Source organism: Scleropages formosus, chromosome 2 (genome assembly GCF_900964775.1).
Source record: "Scleropages formosus chromosome 2, fSclFor1.1, whole genome shotgun sequence".
Taxonomy (NCBI): domain Eukaryota; kingdom Metazoa; phylum Chordata; class Actinopteri; order Osteoglossiformes; family Osteoglossidae; genus Scleropages; species Scleropages formosus.
The window spans coordinates 31,278,837-31,302,675 of NC_041807.1; the positions used below are offsets into that span (position 1 = coordinate 31,278,837).

General features: G+C 44.7%; 1 protein-coding gene across 1 annotated transcript in view; it reads right to left on the reverse strand.

Annotated features, from left to right (window-relative positions):
* Positions 1 to 14,169, reverse strand: part of sema3b (sema domain, immunoglobulin domain (Ig), short basic domain, secreted, (semaphorin) 3B) — a 41,790-nt gene extending 27,621 nt beyond the window's left edge. The window contains exon 1 of the mRNA XM_018737779.2: positions 13,811 to 14,169. The gene's annotated coding sequence lies outside the window, so the exon portion shown is untranslated. The remainder of the gene's footprint in view (positions 1 to 13,810) is intronic.
* Between the last annotated feature and the right edge of the window lie 9,670 nt (positions 14,170 to 23,839).

Here is a 23,839-nt window from a genome sequence, read left to right on the forward strand (position 1 = left end):
GCAAAAACAAAAATCAGCATATGGGGGCATTATTTCTTTTACCTTAGTCAGTTATCAATTTTACTTTCTTTCAGAATTCTTTTTCCTCCCAGCGTGCATCTCCTATTCCAGAGAACTGGCACATATCCATTTGTCGAGATCACAGGCTGCATATTGCATGTGTGGGGGTTGAATCAGCCAGCTTTTCTGAGTGTAGAAGGGTATGCATTAGTTGGGAGGGGTGAGGGGGAAGGGGGTGGTAAATGTGCGTATTAATAAAATGGAAGGACCACTGTGCAATTAGCAGCTCTTGGTATTTTCTGCACACTCATCGATGGAGTTTCCTTTACAGGTTATATTTGACTGACAGTCCATCATTGCGCTAAAGGCCACTTTAAAGGATCTACCTTTGAGACCTTCCCGCTGCGCTCTGATCAGTCCACACTCCCCACTGATGCTGAAATATAAGCTGAAACCAGCTTGCAGAAGCCTCTCCAGAGCATGGGGAGTGACTGACAGCTCCTCTCAACCACATTACTCCAGATGAAACCACGCTGATGCGCTGTCAGTTGCCTCCCCCCAATGTGCCGCATTGTTGAGGGTATTAGAAGACCAGGGTGCAGAGGGCATGCTTAAGCGGGTCGAGAATTGCTCACAGCCCTCTGCTCCGCCAAGCCGCTGCTTCCCCCCGATGGAGAAAACAGATGCTAAGAACAGGGAGGTAAATACAGTACACTGCCTGAAGGAGCAACCCACATACAGGCAGCACAAAGGTGCAGTGTGTAATGCTGCTGTCTTTCGGAGTGTGGATGGCGTGAGTGAACATGCGTTCAGTTCCTGCTTAGTCTGTGTAGAGTTTGCATGTTCTCCCTAAGGTCACGTGCATTTTCTCCCAGACTTGTCTCAAGTGAAGCGGTAACTCTCAGTTGTCCATTGTATGTGTATGCAAGACAGAGTATGTTCCTCTGGTGGATGGATGAGTGACTGACTGTAGGTCGTGTGTTTAGCACTGTAAGTCACCTTGGATGAATAGGTGTGAGCTAAATACAACAGGTGAAACGCTAATCCTGTCTGAAATTTTTCCTGAACGAAAATGAAGCGCATGAAGTATAGCGAGACGCTCGCTTATTGTTTAAATCGATGTGCAGGATCCCCAAGGGCCTTCCATTCAGAGCAAGTCGGACACACTCGCGCACGTATGCAGTAACTGGACCAGCTGAGGTTTTGGTGGCTGTTTTGGGACGTTTCATTAACAGGCCACAAGACCAGGGTGCCTCCTGCTGCAGTGTGCGTATTACAACTTAAACCAAACCAGAGTCCCACACGCAGGCTGAGCGAAGCTTTGTTTGGATTCCTGTGCTGCTTGTACATGACCTCAGCGTGAGAGTCGTTCGCCCGCAGAGATGAATGTTGTGACTGTGCGATACGGGCCATCACGGCCATTCCAGGACACCCGGTGCTGCCGCATTACGAACGTCAGCAGACACCAATCATCTGCTCCTTACAGGATGGGTCCCCTTGACACGTCCCTGAGAGAGACGGCACACTCGTGTCCTGTGGCCACAACAGAGATCTCAGCGGAGACATTCCAGTCTTCCACACACACACACACACACACACACACACACACATACAGGCACACACCAGCTTGCCCCACACACCAAGCTCAAAGCCCTGCTCTAGACCCATAAAATTAGATTATAAGGTTTACTTAATCATTTTACATTGATTCTCTGGTGGATGAAAAGGAAAGTGGAGGGTCTATGAGAGTTATAAATCCTGCCAAGTAAACCTCAGGTGCATCGTGGGATAAGAGGGCTTTCTATAGCTCACACAGCTCCGGCAGAAATCCCCTCCATTGAAAATTAATTGAAGGCACTCGCAGCTCTGGGACGGTGAAGTATGATCTACCCGCAGCAGGGAAGCGAAAAGAGACGTCGGAGAATTGGTAGACCTTGAGCACCGCCTCATACCCTCCCCACAGCTGCTTAATTAAAGAACTTTTCACCAAAAGCACTGGCTTTAAAAAGGCTTCAGTTGCTTTTATTGGACTTTTGTACTGACAGGCAGGATTGACAGGGGGTGGGTGATTTATTGCCAGTGGGAAACACCCTTTGGGAAATCACCCTTTATCAGGGTACAAACAGCTGTCTTCACAGTAGTCTGGGCTGAAAGACAGCAGGTACAATCCAGGCAGCATGGAGAAGTTCAGACCAAACCATCTCTGATCTGCATCCTCCAGGAAAATTAAAATGGTTTCTGGAATTCATGTAAAGTAAAGTTTTTCCAAGGTATGGCACATCCCATCTGTTACCATTTGTAAATACGAACACAAGCACACGCACACACGCATGCACGCACGCACACACGCGCGCAATTAGCTAAAAAACGGTGCGATTCTAACGAAACACCTTCAGATGGGGCATGCTGAATAAGTGCAAATCGAGCAACCGGTTCTTTGTGGAAAGAAGGTGTGCCTTTTAGGATCGCTGCCCCGCTGTGAACAACGGCTGAGAAACAGACTCCTGCTTTCATGCATCCTCACCATGACAACGGCAAGGCAGGGGTCCCATCTGCAGATTCCCCGCTACTACCTGTACAGACGGACGTCTTGCGCTTGGAGCAGAGAACCCCCACTGGTGCGCGTTAGCAGACAAGAGCCTCCAGCTCTACATCGAGCCGTTGGCTGTTCAAACCCCATAAACGCATAACAAAGACACGCAGCGGACCCAAACGCACCAAAAGCAAACAGGCACAGTTCTCATAGACAGCCCAAAGTTCCTTTAAATGTTAGCCCAATAAGATCTCCACATTGAAGTGCTTGCCAACAGCTGTTAAAGCACTAAGTGCATTAGTTGACCCCTGCCTATTGCTTTAGTTGTCCTGCCAGAAAATGTGCCAGTGCTCAGATGTGTTTCCTACTCCAAGGATGCCAAACCACCCCAGTCTTGCACTGACTTCTACAACGGTCTGGCTTGGTCTTTTCAGAACACAGGAGCATCTCCCGAGAGACAGAAAACAAAGCCGTGTTAACGCTTTACAGAGGAGACGAGGAAGTTGATGCAGGAGCACTGCTGGGAATGAAAATCCTAAACAAAAAACACTGGCAATATCTGGCAAATCAAACATTGAACTCAGTAGGAGAATCACAAAACAGAATCTGAATGCTTAGATTTAGTGTGCACAGAAAAAAAAAATATTTTAAGAGGGCTAAAAGAAGATAAACAGTTGCAGAACCAAAGATGGTCCAGGATTAAAACAGCTCTTCATCTCCACCTTTACCTCTCCTATTTCTTTCCTGCTCTCTCTGTAGTGTCCTTCTGGTGAAACAATTTTTTCTAAATCAGTCGCAGTGGAAAAAGTTGCAGCACGGATCAGCATTTCTGAGAAATATTACCATATTGTTCCAAAAGCTTTTAACTAATTAAAAGCCAAATGTGTGGGAGGCATAATGATGTTTAACAGCCATAAGCACCTCGAATCAGTGTCACTCATTGTTCTGGGTGTAATTTTATCTGCCACCTCACGTGCAGCAAGCACACCTGTTTTCTCACTCAGCACGTGGGGCTCATTTTGGGAGAGAGGAGTGAGAGTCTTGAATGTTCACTCTGCTCCTTCAGCGTGTGCTCTTTCCACCAGCTCTTTTCAGAGAAGCTCATGTGACACAGGGAGTGGACAACAGCATACAGGCTTGTTGTTCAGGAGCCGGGCTCCTTAAAGACTCAGGAGGACTTTCTCGGTGGGATCTCCGTGCCTACAGCCTCAAAGAGCTCAATCGTGGGCTGTAGAAAGGGCAAAGTTTGGACCTTAGGGAATCCTCCTGACAACAACAAAAAGGAAACCTGCTTCACCGATCCCCTACATTCAGTTGCTCTGCTGCTCTCCTTAGTCTGGCTTGTATAAAAACCAGTGGCAGCCCAACCACCCTGAGCAAAGATGATGAACAACACCAACTGTGCTTCAATATTTAAGGCTCATAAGTCAGGATATGAGACAAGATTTATTGTGTGATTGAGTGTCAGTTAGTCAGTGTAACTCTCAGCCATGACTTGCTCCAAAGCAACTTACAACATTAAGTTACCTACAGTTATTTATCCATTTATACAACTGGGTAACTTTACTGGAGCAATTCAGGGTAAGTAGCTTGCACAAAGGTACTTCAACTGGAGGTGAAACTCAAACCTGCAGCTTTTGGGTCCGAAGCCAGGAGCGCTAACCACTACACTACCAGCTGTCCCAGGCTGTACAATGGATGTACATTGAATAAAGGAAATGGTGGTTATGGCAGTCACCACCACTGGGCTTCTCAGCTATGACTTCTGGCATATGCACAGAAAATGTGAGCACATTAAATAAAAAACAAACTTGGGGCACAGCGCGTTGGGCAGCGTGTCAGCGAGGTTTGCTGACGTCATCGCTCGAACCCGCAGCCCCCGCTGCTGGGAGGTATGAGACAGAGGGATTAGACTGGAGCACTCCTCAATGGCCCAGTGAGAAAACAATGTGCCCATGTCAGCGATTCACAAAGAGAAGCTCACATTCCGGGGTCCTGGAGACAGGAAGGAGTCCTCCCGTATAGTCTTCGAAAACGCAGGAGGTGGTGTTTGTATAGTTGAGTTGGAGCTGTCCATTAGGAAGGCGTGATAATGAGGTTGATGAGCAAAATCAAATTCTGTTCAATGTTCCCAACTCATTAGATTAAACAAATATGAGACAAGACTGACTGAATCCAAGTGGAACTGAGCGGCATTATAAGATGTGCAGCATATTTATACAACGACATGCTAAACACTAGACAACGTAACAGTACATTAACCGTTATGCACGGTTAAGAACCTATACTTTTCAATTGATGCCACACCTATTCTCGGATAAGGTAATGTGCATGTCTTGACAACCCACTTCAATTGCACCACATTCTGTGAATAGCCCACACCAAAGCTTTATTTCACTCCAAATATCTTAACGTAAAGGTTAAATTACAGCTCGCACCAAGGCTATGTCGCTCTTCTTGCAACACTCTCTGGCGCGACTGCTTTTCCCTCAAAGTCTACTGCAAGGTCAGCAGCCCAGCAGAGAGATAATACATGTGACAACTTTTTTAAACACAATTAAGTGCTGTATACTGTATGCTGCACTTCCATAAAGTGGGTAGGTTCAGTAAAGCACGCGAGTCACAGTATAAAGCTGTTATGATGAGTCTCTCACAGTGCAAAAAACAGACCTACCTTAGAACAATACATCAATGGCTAAAAGGAAGGGGAGCTCATGAAACTCGGGCCTCAAAAAACTGTGGGAAACTCTCTGTCCATTGTCTCTATCTCCTGAGTTGCATTTTTAACATGAAATTCAGAAGATTGGACAATTCTCCATAATAAGACTGACTCCTCAACACTTCCTGAATGTCTGTAAATGAATAAATATTTCTATAAAGTAAGCACAGTGCATAGTTTTGAAGTTTCTTCGAAGGTAGCCGCGGTCAAGGAATTGTACTTGGACCCTGGATTACCTGGATTACCCTTGAACCTGAATTGCTTCAGCAAAAACACCTAACCGTGAAGAAGCATAAAACACTTCAATGGCCTTCAGTTGACTTAGCCACACTGATACTGTCAAGTGTTGTTCTGGTACCCCACAAAACCCTATATGAGACTGGGGTGGGAAAAATGGAAGTACAGGAAAGTTTACGGAAATGTGGCGGAGGAGAGGACGTAGTTTACCGTACAGTGTTTGTACAGGTTGCTGGGTCACTGAGCAGCCTTCACCCACATGGGTGAGTCATCTCCACCAGGGACCTCCCTCCTGACTCCCGGCTGTTCACTGTGGTCTTCTCCAGCAGCCTGCTGACAGCACTGTTGCCGTCACACACTCGACAACACCTCCTTGTGTTTTCGCCACCGACAGCAAAGCACAGGGTTCGGACGCCAGAGAACTGACTGGAGTTGCTACAGAGACCCCCTGCGTGTTGCCATTTAGTTCCTTGGTAAGAATGCATCCATTGAGGGGAATTAAAAGTGACTTTTATTACCCGGATTACAGCCCTCTGTTTACCATTCATGTAAATAGGGCATGACATGCCCAAAACACACAGACAGATTGCTCACTGGCGGGAGAGTCCCTCTTGGATTTCAGTGCTGGGAGGACTTTGCCAACCACAGAAAAAGAGCTTTTCCACTCATTAACCATACTTGTTTTACTCATTCCATTAGTCAATCACTAACTATTGGTGTGCAGTGGATTAATAAGAGTTCCCACGATGAGGCTTTCTGTTGGTTGCTCTGTTGCCTTTAAAGTGAGAAGGACAGGACAAGAGGAATGTTTATCAGTTGAGGGCAGTGATGCAAACAGTGAGGAGACCTCTGCCATAAAGGAGGCATTGAGATTTCTAACACATCACATTACTCTGTGTGGTGAGACTGGAAGGGCAAACTGTAGGCATTCAGAGATATATTGGAAGTGGTTCATCTGAAAGAGCACAGCCTTGAGGGAGGACTGCATACAGTGATTCATAAATGGAGGAAAGGTCATAGATATGAAGATAATGGCATGGTAATAGTATAATTACTCCATCTTTGACAGCAACCACTGACGGAACCACTGATGGGACTACACTTGGACAATATGACAGCAAGTCTCAAAAAGTATTGCCTAGAGAAGACATTAAAAGACACATGTAAAGAATATACCATGGCTGTACAGTTACTGGAAGATTGTGAATGACAGGGTGGTGTACAGTTACTATACAAAGCAGAGTACATTGTTTTCCAGTGCCAGCAAAGGTGAGAGTGGTTTATTTTGCTTACACTAGAGCTACTTAAAAATCACTAATTAACAGCTACACTGCAAGAAGCAAATTACTGAAATTTATTCTATACACATTTACCTTTATTTATTTAGCAGGCACATTTCTCCAAAGCAACTTCCAACAAACTCTTTGTAGTGTTATGAACCCACACACCTCATTCACCAAGGTGACTTACACTGCTAGATACACTACTTACACTGGGTCACTCATCCACACATCAGTACAACACACTCTCTCTGTCACTCACACACTATGGGGGAACCTGAACAGCATGTCTTTGGGAGGAAACCAGAGCACCCAGAGGAAACCCGCACAGACAGAGCAGGGATCAAACTCATGACCTCTCACACCACCCAGGCGCTGTACTCACTGTGCCACCGAAACTTACGTTTATCTGAGGCTTTTCTCCAAAGCCAATTACAATGTTAATCAAACTACAATTATTTATCCATTTGTACACCTGAGTAATTTTTACTGGAGCAATTCAGGGTTAAGTACCTACATCTACCAGAAAAATGAATGACTTGGAAGTCGGATGGGCAGAGTTAGTGGTAATTATAAGAGTAATTCAATATTAATACACTTTTGAAAATTAAATACAAGCTTCTATGTGGTAAAATTTTTAAAAGTAGCCGAATGGCACATGAGAATTGTTTCAATGAACAATGCAATTTCTGGCACCCCTTCCTCTGAATCTTTGTATGTGTGTCTTAGTGATGTATTTTAGTGACAGTAATTTCTGTTAGAAGAAGGAAATAGAAAAGATCAAATTCCTTCCCTCCTTTGTAAAAGATGAATCATGATGTTTGATAAATGGTATACAAACTGATTTAAAATTACGATATAATGATTTTTCTGGATGTTTGTCCTGAAATTAGTAACCCTCTCAACCAATCAGAATCAAGCAATTATCCAAGGCATTCTACAGTATAGTACAACATACATACATACCTCTCCTCTGTCAGCTGAACACTGCAAAAATAACAGTAACGTGTGAATGTGTAAACGCCAGGACAAAAGTAGCTGACCCAGTGTTACAGATCCTTGGACATCTATGGAATCATTCATGAAATCTCCAGAAAAAATGTTATTTGGAATTCGCTTTATTATTCAGTCTCCACCACAATGGCATGCCCCATCCCTCTGTGGCTCTCTGCAGAATGCCTTGCTACCTACCTTTACCATATAAACTCCACAATATCTTCTTTGTTATTTCTTTCCTTTTTCTGCCCTTGTGGCCTAGTGTGCATTTGTCTCTTTGGATGGCTAGATGCTGTCTCACCTGGACATTGCAGTTCTCTCGGCTTCTGGTATCTTGACACAACTCAAGAGATTTGTGGCACCTAAACTCTCACTCCATTATTCCTCTCCCCAAAGTGCACCTGACTATGGGAGAGACCAGGCTGGTCTGACCCTGAGCTCTGACACAGTTATTCGGGTAAGCTCTTGAGTTTTGCTATTACTGGCCTCAAAGCTCTGCGGCCGAGGGATCAGACAATATTTAAAGATTAGAGCAAAAAAAAATCATGGCCATTTATGAACACTTTCAATTTCAATACATAACTTGCCCACTTAAGAATAATATTAGATACCAGTGGAAAACTGACATGGATTATATCTTTTTCAAAAACAGCATTGTGATGTATTTCCACATGCAGCTCAGTTAGAGTGACAGAAGAGAAGCCACAAGGGATGGGCGATTATTGTTTTAACCTGTTCCTCACCTCTTCCTTTATAGGTGTGTCAGATGGACTGATAATAGCGGGGTCAGGCCCCTAAACAGGGCCAATGTCTCACTCCGACAAACTGCACTCAACGACAGGCTCTCAATACTGGGGTCCGTTCTCCTGGAGGGCGTTTTGGCACACAGCACAGCAGAAAATGGATACTTTTAAAAGGCTCTGACAAAGAGGTCGTCACGGGTCCCGCACTTTCAGCGTACATACAATGCTAGTCTTCTGTCTTTTTAGCTTTTTTCATTCCTTTTTCATTTAAGAGTAATGAATGAGCTGTGCTGGGGATTGGTGTGGATTAGGGATTTAAGCAGAGAAGTGAAGCCTGATGTTACTTCAGATGCCAGTTGTTACGACGTGCACGATCTGTTGGGTCTACCGTCGAAGTAACTTTAATTTTTGTGTTTTGCTGGCTAACCAGGCAGGTTTTGCCTGTTCTCCAATGAGGTCTGTTTATGGGGTTTGAAATCAATCACAACAAGTATGTGACTTACTGCATAGCGAAATGTTAGTCTTCTTGGAGGTGTGGGACCCTTGACTTTACATAGCCATGTAGCTGAGCCACACCATCAGACCAAACAATGAAATAAATCAGTGCATTATCTGTTTTGGGCACCTTGAAGAACAGAACTATCTGCCTCCACGGTAGAATGTAGCTGTCACAAATGCAGACAGGAGACAGTAGGTAAGGTTTGGACCCAAATGCGGGTTTGTTTATTCCGGGACAGGACACGGGAAGAGACAGGGATCGAGGTCGAGGGCAGGCGTGGGTCTTCCGAGGCGCGGACATCTTTCCGAGGAACGAGGCAAGAATCAAAACCGAGTGGACGTGCAGGTCAAAAGCCAGTAAATCGAAGAACAAAGGACAAGGGATGCAGAAGAAGGAGTAGACGCGATGAATCACAGGCCAAGAAGGTAAGCTCTGTAAGATTCTGCAACCCGATGAGTTGACGTTGTTCCTTTATACCTGGCCAGTCTGATTTGCGGCACATGCGGTCACTTGGCTCGATGGCGTGGGCGTGACAGTAGCTGAACTCAGCATATCTACAGGTACTCTGTCAATGCCCCCTTTACCCTCTTTCAGTCTGCAAACCTTGAAATCCAAATAACGATGACATTCCATGGACGGATGATCTATCCCACAATCCCACTTACACAAGTAGGGGGCATTTATTAGGACTTCTCTACACGGCAGCCTCCCCAGCCCTACGTCTCCTGTGCTTTTAATGAGCTCAGAAACTGGTCGCTCGAAACAAGTGTGTAGTTTGGGACACAAAGACAGCCTCTGTTTGCCTGTATGGGCACAAGTCTCCATGCACGTTCCATTAGTCTCCCTCATAAACCAGCTGAAAAAAAGCCTTATCTGCACATAATAGGCATACCTGTAATACTTTCACCCAAAGCAGGGATAACAAATGGTTTTCCACACGAGTGTGGGTCCTGGTTCTAACACACCCAGATCATGTCCTCTGCTGGACCTCCCTGGGACATACTGCTGCTGGATATGTTTTGGTGGTCGATAAGACATTTTTGAATACTCTTCCCCTTCAAGCACTTTAAGAGGCATGGGTAATTACAATAACATACCACAAGCAGAAACGCAGTCCTTCTTACATAACCCCTCCCAGTCCCTGTCATCATCCCTCTCCCCCACTGTAGCTGTCTACCACGGTTAACTTTCACTTCACTACACTGCAGATTCACAGCAGAATCACTTTTTCATACCTGCCACATTATTCATTACTACTTTTAGTCTACATCACCCTGAGTAAATCCTTCAGGGTAAGAAGTCACCAAAATGAAGCATGTGGTCCATTTTTATGCCTTCAGTAAGGTATCTATTCATAGGCAAAAGAAAACAAATACTAAAAAAGGATCATAAAGCTACAGGAATATATCTGATGTCTGTAATTCTTGTAATTGCCACCTATGAAACATATACTTGCCATACCTGCACCACCCTCACACAGACACATGTACTCACACACACATACACACACACATAACGACACTGACAGGCAGTGACATTAGTTTAACGTACAGAAAGGTTCCCCCTGCAGACTGCATCCGTTTCTCATCACAGACTCCGGGATATCGACTGCAGTAAGCTCTCAGCCACTCTCATCGGTTCGGAGGGTTTCATCAACAGGAAAAAAGAAATTAGAAAAGAGCAGCCCCATCCCTCCACCCCACGCCTGGGAGGAACGCAATTAACAGGGTTTTCGGGCTAAGCCCCTCCGCCTGCTGAAGGCCATCTTCTCACTGGGGTGGATGCATAATGCAGAGCGCCTGTCCCGCAAGTGGGATGATTGGTGCTGGCAGGGAGACCCAGAGCTGTGGGAGCACTAGGAGGAGGGTGGCACAGGCTGACAGAGCTAGGTGGGGGAAAGTGAAGCGCAGGGGCAAGCCAGCATCAAAACCACCAGCGTATGGTAATGAGCAGGATCAGCCCATCCCTCCTCCCGCTACGCAGGATAAGATGGGGAATGTTAGCGGGGATTGAGCAGAGAGGGAGCCCCCAGTATTTAACTCGGAGCTGTCTGGTTCCACTCTAATCCACTCTAATCATGAGCTGCTGTCAACAGTGGTAATGTACCTGCAGTCAGAGCGGAACGGAAAGAACGACCGAGGAGATCTCAATCCACCTGCAATGTCCATTCAGTAACCAGAACGGAGACAGGTTCCAGTGTTCACAAGCAGTGGATTTGCTATAGTTTTGCTGTTGTGGGATACAAGAAAAGATGTGTTCACTTGTAAAAGTGCCTGAGTGAGAATGCAGTGCACATTGTCCTTCTTGTGGAGAACTGAAATCACTTTGTACCACACTCTTAACTGCAGCTGCCCCAGAACAGCTGGATGTAGGACTGCAAAGTCAGCCTTCTGGATTCCAAAAGCCTTCTTGATCTATTCTTAACAGCCTGGGGACTTGAACCTGCGATCCTGGTGATCCATTGCTGATGTGTAACTGCCCAGGGACTTGAACCCATGACCCCACTCATCAGTGTCAGATGTTTTTGACAGGCAATATGTGCTAACTGAGGCAAAAAACTATCAGCGGTGTCTCCAGATGCTGTCTTGTTATCTCGGAGGCACACAGCGAAGAAGCCAAATCCCCATGTGCTAAACCCAGGAAGCTCGCCCCTGGGGATGGAAAGCGTAGGGGGTGGGCATTGTTTTCTGCCACCATGCCGAAAAGCCTCAGTAATTTCATTTCCACTCCAGCTTCCACCACCAAGTCCAAAGTGACAAAGTCCCCCCCCAACAACCACCCCACCACCACACAGCGGGGCTCGGCTCTGATGCAGCTAGGTGACAGCAAAAGTGAAGGCCCCCCTCAAAGTTTCCGAATCAATGCTCAATTATGGCACTGGCATACTCTCCCCTGATGGACAGATCAGCCTGTTAAGAAGTAAGAGAAAATGCTGAAAATAAAGAGTTTTTGAATGATCGCTCAAGGCGAGGATTCGACCTGCCAGAAGACACTTCTATTCCTTTTCCACTGCTTTCCAGATTATAAATCCATGTCAGCATAATGCGAAGTTGTCAAGAGGGTTTATCCCCTTGCTCTACACCAAAGTATTCACATTCCAAGGAGGTAAAATTAGACAGACTGCTGATTTGGTGAGTGTAAGGCCTTCAAAACCTCTTTATTCGCATTGAATTCATTCACCCTTGGTATGAAAATACTGCTGTTCAGCTGCAAGATGTCTTCTTTCTAAAAATATTCTTATTTTATTAATTCAATATTTTCTTAATATTGTTTCTTTAATAGGAAAATTCAAAAGGCAAAAAGCTGGCTTCATCAAACAGTTAGAGCTCAAGTATATTTATGAATTTATGCCATTCTGAGGTTTGTCTCCACTGCTTTTAGCCAGACTCACCTCACTCCATTGTAATGTATTCGTTACGAATAGATCAGGGTCAGGGACCGTTAGGCATGAACAAGTGACACATTATGGATCACTTACAATTTGATTTAAGTCTTTGGTAAAATGTCACTATATAAATCTGCAGCAGACATTATTACTAGATAACAAAGCAGTGAAACGCCATCAGAGGTAATTCACACGTTATCAGTTTAATTCCCTCACTCAAAACACACACGAGACAGACCTTTACTTAAACTCAAAAAAATGTTATGTATTTGACTGAGTGAAGTTGCTCTAGTGCGACAGAGCTCTTGAGCCTTTGAGCCCTTGATCCCACGCAACAAATGGGCTCGTCTCCTTAGTGGTTTCCACGGTCCTGCAGAAGTACAGTGGAGGTGCGCACCAATGACACTGGCTTCCTGCGTCCACCCGCTCCCAGCGTACCATACCATTTTCGTGCTTTCCATGCTTTTTGTCCGTATTAAAAGAAATGAGCGTGTGCCCATGACGATGCGTCTTTAACTGTGTTATAGCACGTCCTGTGTTTCAGGAGGCTGGAGCTAGTGTTTTCACATCCATCTCTTCCAGTTCCCCCACTAACAAAACAAAAATAAAGCCATGAAATGTTTATAGTGACATCCTTTTGCTTTTTACAAGACTGGAAATGCAACCTCCTCTCTGTTCTTTTCTCCTCTTCCAGAAACTGCAAAGTCAATATTTCAGAAGCACAACTGCACCAATTAAATATTTCAGACAAAGAAAAGAGACAGTTCTGTAAACTCAGGCGATCCCTGTCCTCCAGCAAGCTGAGAAACAAATCTGTTTGCTCAAAAGACATGCTGTGAAACCCCTGCCAATGGCCATGTGGGAGCTGGTTCATACGGACGTCCACTGCAGACACTACATGGATCAGTGAAACGCACCACTGTAAACTTTAGGACTGATAAAATTCTAAAAAGTGCTTAATTTCATAATGATTAATGTGAACAGACTACAGATAGATCCATAGAGACACAAATGTGGACAGATGCAGTGTCAGCTCAACATATATCTCACTAGGATATTGGGTGGCACAGCTGGATTTGTTGATAAACATCAAAAAATGTCCAAGAGTTAAACTTTATGGAGAATTCTATTATTATTATTGTGGAGGTTCTTGTTTGACCTTAATACCATGTTTTACACACCTACAGAAACTGCAGTGGAATACTGTGGAAAATCTTTCAACATGCAAAATCTGATATGGAAAAAGAAGATTCTTAATCAGTCAGAAACTTCTTATTTGATGTCATGCATTATGTACTATGATGTACATGCTAAAAATTAGCCCAAGAGTAAGCAGAGCACTTGCCCTGTGTTCCCAGTGACACCAGTGATATAAAGGGACTTGATCCAAACACAGCCCGGGAGAGAAAAGCGCTCACCTTTGTACTCGGTCCCAGCGTCTTCAGCAGCCTGCTCTCGTGCCGACAGGTGCCATTGTAGAGTCCGGGCAATTTGGCCTCTGCCTGCCCGGTCGTCCCACGGGGCCACCTCTCGACAGTAACAGCAGCAGCAGGCGGGGCAGACACTAAACCTCTCTGTGTGTATGTGTATGTGTGTGTATATGTGTGTGTGAGTCCTTCTCCTAAACTCCACAGGCTCGTTCTCTGTCTCTCTCCTTCCTTCTCTCTCTCTCTTTCTCCTTGGTCCTGTACTTGGGACTACTGAGTGACAGGTCTGAGGGCTGGGTCGGCTTAGCCAGGCTGCTTTTCAAACACAGCCACTCGTTCCCTGACTCGCTCCCTTCTCCCTCTCTTTCTCTCGTGCTGCACACTCCCTCTTTCTCTTGCTCTCCTCCCTCGTTCCCTCAGGCCCCTCCCTCCATAGCAGTCGGTTGGAATGGGTGGAGACCGTCCAAAGGTGAAATCTCTCTCTCACTCTCTCATTCTCTCTCTCTCTCTCTCTCTCTCTCTCTCACTCTCTCTCTCTAAGTGTGTGTCCACATCGTTCTCTGGGCTGCTCACAGTGAGGTGGCCACACTTTGCACATTCATTTTTTGTAAATCTCCACATGAGACATTAGTGGAGGACTGCAATACAAACTTAGATTACGTTTACATTCGCTCATTCAGCAGACGCTTTCCTCCGAAGTGATGTACAATGATTATTATGCTGCATTTAGCTGAAATTTTTATTTAAGGTCACTAACAGTGTTAGATATCCTACAGTGAATTCTCTGCATTCTCCCATCGATACACCAAAGCCATGTAACAGACACACATGCACAATGTGGGCAGTTTAGAGACTTCAGTCACCAGCTTAACTGAACTACGTATCTTTGGACTGCGAGACGGAACCCACTGAACATGGAAAGAAGATGCAAACTCCACACACACTGAACCTACATCCAATCACATAGCCCAGGCACTGGGAAACACATCTATGTGGAGGGTACCATCTAGATAACGTGTGCTGAAAAAAGAAGGAAGCAACATTCTTTGATAAAAACACATCCCACAGTCATAAAGTAAACTTGGTTGGGGAGGTGTTATAACGTTTGTTACAAAAATTGCCACTTTTCAAATTTTAAATCCCTTGTTATTGCACCTTTCCACAAATGAAATGGTTTCTGTTTTCATTTTGAAGAGTTTTACTCCATAAAAACCTGTTCTCACATTTTCTGTTGTCATTCAAGTACTTCTTTGGGGTATAGTAACAGAGTAGTTGGAGTGGCTTCTTTTCACAGGATCCAGGTTACAGTGGTTACAGTGGTTACAGTGGCCATCACCTTGTAACCTAGGCTCAAATCCCAGTCATGGTGTAGTACCCTTGATCAAGGTTCTTACTCTAAACCGATACAGTAAAAAAACACAGCTGTGTAAATCACTGAAAGTCACAAATATACAAGTGTATCATTACAAGTTGCTGTGGGGAAAAGCATAACCTGAATGAAGAAATTATAATAATTGAAAAGTCCTCCTAAACAGAACTGGTTTGATCATGTTAAAAACTTAGGAAATTACAACTTTGCATATTCACATTTTGGGTGATTTTTACATCTATCAGGATCACAACAAGCACTTATATAAGTGCTTGAATGTGTTGATTGCTGCAGACGGGACATTGCAGACGAGATGGTCACTGCCCCCTGCACGAGGATTCGTGTTCGGCACTCCCTGGCGTCAGGATCCAGACAGTGGCTGGTGATGGCAGCACTGTGTACCTGTGATTACAGTGCCCTTTCCACTTCACAAGTGTTACCCACAGCCTGTGGGTTTCCACATTATGCAGTAAGCAAACTCCAAGCAAAATAAACATGTCACAGAAAACTGTAATACACTGAAAAGTTGGTTAAGAACACACACACACAAAAGTTTTCAGCATTTCCATCATTGCCATGGTTTCATCAGTTGTATCTACTCTATAGTCTTCTGTAATCGTTTAGTCCATTCATAACAATCATTTTTATGCAGAACTGTGAATGATCAGTGTTCTTAGACTTAGGAAAGGATTTAACTGCTGTTGTATGCCCTTGACAAAGTACACACACACATACACACACACACACACACACACACACACACAGTTTGAAATTGCTTGTCCCAAGCAGGGTCACGGCAAGCCAGAGCCTAACCCGGTAACACAGTGGGCATGAGGCTGGAGAGGGAGGGGACACACCCAGGACGGGACGCCAGTCTGTCACAAGGCACCCCAAGGGGGACTCGAACCCCAGACCCACCAGAGAGCAGGACGGGGTCAAGCCCGCTGCGCCCCCCTTTTGATAAAGTATCACTTTGGAATTCATACATGCAAAACTGTTGAAAGGAAACTAAACTGGTTTACCTGTCTGCAGGAACATAAACCATTCTGTCCAAGACCATTCATTAGCTAACAGACCTTCTCATTAGTTACTGTGGCTTCCAGATAGAAGCTTTGAAGAAGGGCTGCCGGACGAGACCGTCTCTTCCTCCAGCCGACCTCACTGCACTGCTTCACCACCATTCCTTGTCCTTCTTCCTTTGCGTCTCCTGTCTATGTGACCACTAACCGCGACCCTCCCAATAGTTTCACCGGGAGGCTTCAAGGATTCCGACAAGAGTGAGAGAAAGAAAGTCACAGCCACACAGCATCAGGTAGAATACTGACGTGCCCAACCCTGAGGTCGTCACATGTCCCATCCGGAACGCAAGCCATTGCGCTCCCTCTTCCACAGGAAGGGGCCATCGCAAAACCACTGAACTCTGAAAAGGGTTTCATTCCAGGTGCCTCCGTTGTCAACAGTGTGAATGAATGAACGACATTCTGAGAGCAAAATAATGATAATTCTCTCCTTTCACTCTACATCCTTGTGTCAACGGTGAGTGGTGGGGGCAGCAATCCCTTTATGTCTTCTGCATAATGAGGGAGAAAGAGCTGCTTACGGGAACACAGCAGACAACACAGAGAAGGTCTAAACCCTTCCCAGGGTGAGAATGGGCGGACAATCCACTGGTGAATAGCCCCGCGAAAGAGCGAGGCCACAGCGACCTCCCATCTCAATGCAAGGGCCATGGGAGAGCCTTTGAAAGGACAGCTTTTCTCCCTGTGCTCATTGCTCCATTGGTCTCCATCGCTCCCCTTGTCCAACACGCAGTTTTTAAAGATCTAGACCCTTCATTGCTGATATATTTATGACATATTGGTAATATGTCATAAATCCTCATCATCTCACAGTGATGACATCCATCATGAAATGTACACAGCAATCAGAAGTGCACAATTTTTCAGATTCACAGACCCACATAAAAGGCACATGATGAAACTGCTATTAATGTTACCTTCACTCAAAAAGTTTTGAAAGTACCTAAAGAAGCATATCAGATGCTGAAAAACTTCTTGTCCTGTTGGTTGAACTTGCAGGGGCAAGAGGTCTCATGTCTGAGTTCTGGGAGGAGATCTTGGTCTACACACCTGCTGAAGAGGTACAGAAACAACTGCAGCACATCTTTTATCCACGCTACTACCTTCCAGTTGCCCTTATTAATAAGTGAACAATTGAAGTTAGTTAACAGCTTAGCTAATAGATGAGTACAGGTTACCCTGCCTCTTGCTGCTGAGCGCCCAGCTAGATCAGTGTTAAGGGAGTCCTTAGCCGTGACCCCTGCCTGAGACTGAGCGTTCTGTGTTGAACCCAGTAAAAATGCAGGGATGCGACACATTGAAGTGATGCGGCATCCGTAGCCCCACTCCGGGGTGAGCCTTTTTACACGAGTTGTCATGGAGACAGGCAAAACGAGGGTGGATTGTGAAGATTGTTATGTCAGTTGCCAAACACTTGTTAGTGACCCCCTCGCCCACCGAGCCGCACCCCTGCCCTACTCCTCCTTCCTACAAGTCCTTAAAGGCTGGCGCTGGGCCATCTATGTTGGTGTGTTTGTTTGTGTGCCTCTCTGAGTGGGTGGCCCAGGGAGTTTTTTTCGTTGTGTACGCCTCGACAGACATCTGTTTTCATACGTTTCTGTGTCTTTGTTTTAGTCCTTTTGATTCGGTTTGCATCTATGACTAAAAGCTGAAGCAGAACAAAACCTACAATAGTCTCTTCATCCAAGAATGCATGTTGTGCAACTCCTTTCAAGTACTCTACACCAATTACAACTCATTTACATCAGTCACAGCAGACTAAAGATTCTCCGATAAAATGGAATTGCTTTCTGTCTGATGTTGTACCACAGCCTCATTCTTTGAGTACCGTACCACTAAGTACACTAAGTTTTATAACTAGACATAAAACCTCTTCACGGTACGGTCACTTCTCACTGAACGATCATTTGCACAACTTGTGGAAGTATAAATATTCTGGTAAAAATACTAATCAGATGCATCAGGACAAAGACAAATTTGTGTACAGCACCACACAATACTGTAAAATGCTTTTACTCTCTTTGCTGCGTTTTTTGTGGGGGTTTTACTGAAACCTAGGTGTAAAATTAAACAAAGATAGATGTAAGGGTGGTAAATACAGTTTATACTAAACACCCTTTGACCTATATGAAGCAGTGTATACAGCACAACAATGCCCAGAATCAGTGAAACACACTGCATGACTAAAACTAAACATGTTTCCATGTTTTAAAAATATATCCAAGACATTTACTTCTGACTAAAAGCTTGGAGTGTGTAAAAGAGCATCAAGTTCAAACTCTTAGGAGAGTGTTAACTTATTACAATAAACATGATCTGTATATAGAGTATCATTCTAAACTTTTGCCCTGCAATGTGTATTTTGATTGATGAGTGGACTTGTGAAGATGTTATAACCTCTTTCAAGGTCTCATTTTACCTAAAAATCTTAGAAATGGATCTTCCCTAATTTCCTACACATGAGTTCCCTGAAACAGCCTCTCTTTTAACTTTAAGGAACCAAAGTTTCCATTAAAAGGATTTTAAAGGGATAGCACATGGTCAGGTTAAAATATCAAAAAGAAACCACCTGAAATAAATTTCAAGTAAATGATTTTTGCAAGATGCTTGCATGTCAGCTTTCTTTAATATTCTTTTATGTGTTTTTTTCTCCATCCACCCTACTCTGGAGTCAGCCAGTCCAAGAGTTCCTGCCATGACTTGCACGGCTTGTTCCCCTAGGAAAGAAAACCAGGAATTTGTGGACCAGCAGCCCACTGAATGACCAGTCCTAAAGTGTTCCCGGTGCAGGGCACCACACCATCACAACCCACCAGGCAACACAGATGCACCCTTACAAACCGACTGTGCAAACCGAGGTTAAATTATGGCTCTTGTACTCAGTCTAATCCCCTTTGTATCCATATTGACTTAAAGGCCAGTGCCAGTGCATTGCCACAGTATCAAAAGCCCCCTTGACTCCTAACAGCTTTTTAAGAAGTGCAGGTGCCTCCTCCGGAAACAATGGGAACAACTGCTCTTTCCGGCCCCAGGGCTAAGAGGGGAACCACATGGACACCTCTGAAAAGCCTGTCCCTTGTATCCTGAACAACCAAAACCTGGACCTCCACTCCAACTCACGATGAAGCAGGACAAGTGGACAGAAATCTCAAACTGACATTTAGTCTTAGTGCCAATGACAGTCAGTGGATCTGAGATCCAAGTCTTATAGCTTCTTAGTTAATGTGAAAAAGGAAGGGACAGAGAGTTCCCTGTGGTGCTGAACAGAGAGTAGCATACCGGGCTTTGTTCCCAGTGAAATACAGCCCAGCAGGCCTGTTTACTGCGGTACAGAAGGCTACATCTGGCACACGCTGCAAATAACTAATTCAGACCTGAGGTTAAAAACACTTGTCTAAGTCCCATATCCATTCTTTCTCTCTTTGTTTCATTCCCATTCCTCCATCAGGGACTATCTGGGGCAGGTTCTTCTGCCTTCTCCTGTTCTCCATTTAAGCTTTTATGTGTCTTCTGACCATTTATCCCCACCCCTTTGCTTATCCTGTGTTTTCACTCTCAAAATGAAGGAAATACTATGCAAGAAAACTTGGAAGGAATTTCTTCATTCTTGCCAGCAGGCCTCCACACTTCTGCAGAGGAATTCTGATGTCTTCTCCATCACCCTTCCCACTTCGCACAAACGCTCTGCTGCATAAGTAAATCCTTCTGTGACTGACGTGCATTCAGATCTTATCCACAGTGCTATCACTGCTATTCAAGCTTCCAGGGGAACCTTTAAGTGACCCGATGGATAACGTATAGCATGTGGAAACAATATTCCCGTTTCCACCTATGCAAAGTATAAATTAACTTCTTGTTGCCAGAAATGCTTCATATTTAGCTGGTGTTTGGAAGCGCTACTACAGTTTATGGGGTAGTTTTGAAACCCTGTGAGGAAGATTGTCAGTGTCCTGGCATGTGCCCCTTTTCAGGACCCAATAAACAAATGCTATGAAAATTTGTCATTTGGCAGTGATAAGTTCCCACATTCCACCAAGCTGTAATACATTTAATTAAACACACGGTAAGCACTGTGCTTTCACTCCCCTTGCTTCCCCTTTCTCTTCCTGGTATAGTGTTAGGCCCTGCTTGCTGGCCCCTTGTGGTGCAATGGCCTCCACTGCCACCCCCACCTATCTCCCTAAGCTTCATTCGGCAGTGTGGTCCCCCGAGCGACAAATCCCTTCTGAACACAAATGGGGCTGTTATGACACTGGGGGTGTGGGGGGGATAAGCCTGCCTCTACCCCCCGAATGTCCCCAGGGACCGTGGGAAACAGAGGTGGCCATATGCCTCTGGAACAGTATCCGCTTATTGTTCGTCCTGCTTGGCATCCCTATCTTGGCCAATGGGACAGCTGGGAATTGTATGATGTAGGAGGATGAAGTGACCCTTCAAACTTTGTACATTTGGATTTTAAGATAAATTGTGATGGAGAAATGCTAATCATAATGATAAAATAAATCCAAAAGAAAATGTAATGTGTTCTAATTTTAAGGTTCCCCCCTACTCCTATCAACCAGTATTTGAATCTTAGTCTGAATGGTGCGTATGTGCAAACAAGAAGGATAGTTATACTGTACTGGTCTGTTCTAACACCTAAGATTTGTCATTGGCGTTGTGCTTGTGTGTGTTTTCAGCATGCACTTGCGGAAGCCATCGTGCTGTCACTGGCGAATGTGTACGTCTTTTCTGTTCCAAGACCACTTCCACACAAGGTCACACTGGCTGACAGCACAAAGGGATTGTTTTGTCGCCTCACTTATCAGTGCTTTTACGCCCTTGAGGAAAAGTTTAACAGCACCTCTGCAGTTTCTGAAATCTGCAAAGACAGTGGGTGACAAATGAAAACTTAATAAGGAATCAAAACACGCAAGCTCTGTGCATACCTTAGCAAAAAGAGAAGACTAATCCCCATTCCATCACCCCTAGGAAAAAAAGGAAATACAGAGACACATAAGCAGATAAAGGATAATGGATCTAAATGGAGAGGTAAATAAATGAATCTGAGTTAGAAGGTTGGGAATGCAGTCCTACCTAATGAAGATTAGAGAGATTAGAGATTCTGCCCTTGGATGTGAGTGCTTAAATAAGTGCTGCAGCCATGCAGATGAGAGCAGTCAGAGTAATTTACTTCTGTTTAACTACACACTAATGCCAGCGATGTCCCAGCCAAAAGCACCGATAGTTCCTGCCTCATTGCATGCGGTCTTTTCTCTCCAGCTGTACCACTTTCATATTTTACATCCCATGAGACCCTAACCACATCATACAGGAGAGGAAAAGAAGGACATACGCTTATACACCATGAAACACGAACACCTGCACTCATCACAGGACGACTGAGGGAAAGATAACAGGTGCGTCGCTTGAGAGAAGCTGTAGAGGTTTATAACTGATTGGCATCAAATTAAACTTCTGATGACTGTTGCGTTGCCCTTGGGGGTCCTCCTCCATCAGTATATTTAACTTTAGTTTTCAAGGGGGACCTCATGTTTTCCTTAGAAGAAAGAATAAGAAACAAAATGAGAAAGTCAATTTAATGCATTAATCTGCAAACAGCACATATGAAACAACAGATTTTATGTGAAAAGCCTACACAGGAAAGATGAGCTAGGCCTGTTTTTAAATTGTGGATCAGGTCAGATTGATTTTCACCTTCTAAATGCGATTTGCAGGAATGCGTCCAACACACACATAGAGCACTTGTATAGCCCTTTTAAAAAACGCTATTATGAAAAGTGGAAAAACCCCATTAAAAGTATAATAAAGTGGAAAATTAAAAGTGCTTCCAAACAGTCCTGTGTGTAGCATTTTGTCACTCGTGATGCAGTTACCTGAATTGAAAATTTTTTTTTCAATTGCAATGTACACAAACTTCTCTGATGAGTTAAAGAGAGAGGCTGTTTGGATGAAATTCTGAAATAAATGAATATTTTTTCGAAGATATTCATATTGTTTGTATAACAGCATAATTAATTGCAATTATTGCCGGAGGAGATTGGCATTGATTGTACTGTAAGTGAAACACGATACTGTGTAGAGAATACGAGCAAAGACAAACTTCATGACTTAAATTCCGTTGCCGAGCACGAGTTGAATTCCAGTTACTGGTTGCAATTGCGCTGAATCCTTCTAGCTACATTTCTTACTGGAAACACTTGGAGAAGCAGATGTGTGTTTTATGTTTCCTGCAGTGATGGAGATTATGGTTTCTTTCATTTTACAGAAGCAAGAACCAGACTGGAGACACAAGACACCTGAAGGTAGCCCCATGACCCTTTACACCCCCCCCTCCCCTTAATCATGCTCATATGGCTACCCTACTCACCTCATCCAATGTCTCTCCTTCTTCAAAGGCCTCACACCAAAACCCCTTTTTCACTGCTCTTTGATCCGTGGGTGTAATCCTTTCCAGAAAGAGTAATCCAACCACAGTATCATGGCCTTTCCTTGAAAAGACTGCTGGCAGTGACCCCACAGTTTAATTTCAGTCCTTCAGTGTATTTAAATCTGAGAGTCAGCGAACTGTCTGCAAATTACATCCCAAGCAACCTTTACATATAGATGTAAAAGATCTACGTCTTTCCTTCAGCACTGCAGCTGCTGCAAATTGATTTACAGTGTAAACACGGTACACAGATAAATATTTCAGTGGTTAGTGGTAGCAGAGACTGCAAGTAACAGAACGCCCTTCCAGCAACCTTCTCATTCTTCAAGGAAAACCCACACCACTGGTGACATTACAGTGCCCAGCACTCTACAACAGGACAAGGGCATTACTTCTCACAGGTTCCTGCACTAAGCCGCCTGTGTTCACAGGTCAAAAAACCCTCCCAGAAGGTTAAAATTGTGCAATGTGTATCTATTCCACTCATGGGTCTCCTCTCCCAGCATCTAAGCTTCCACTTATCAGATGTGTGATTCAGCCAAAGACTAATAGCAGCAGCCGTCACCGTAATCTGGGCATATCTGCACCCCTGGCATTAAACCGAGTTAGAGGAACAGAGGGAGTGTTGGCAGCTCAGGTAATTACACTGCTACTGAAGTCTGACCACCTGGCCACCGTCCTCCTCTGAGCCACGTTCCACTGCAGCACACCCTAACTTAACTTAAAAGTCTGGCACATACACTCCCTCCATATGGCCCACGGGAAAGTCAGAGCTAAATAAACAAATAAATAATAGCGCACGTTCTCCTTTCTTCATCAGGGTCCGACTCTTCATCCTGTGCTTCGGGTCCCATGGGAGGCCGATGGCCGGTATGCAGTAAGGAGAATCACGGCCGGGAGCGCAGCCAGAGAGCTGCCCCGGAGCACATGCAGGCCGGGCCTGGAGGGGCCATTAACGCAATGAGAGCAGCTGCTGAGGGAGAGGGAGTGGGAAGACGGCGGAGTCGACCGCTTCCTCCGCCTCTCATCCCGCTAATTTAAGCTACAAATGTCAGCTGCAGCCTGCTAACACCTGAATTTCAGTGTGTTTAAGTGTGTGCCCTCATTCCCCTGCTATCCTGATTATTCTAACTCTGCACATT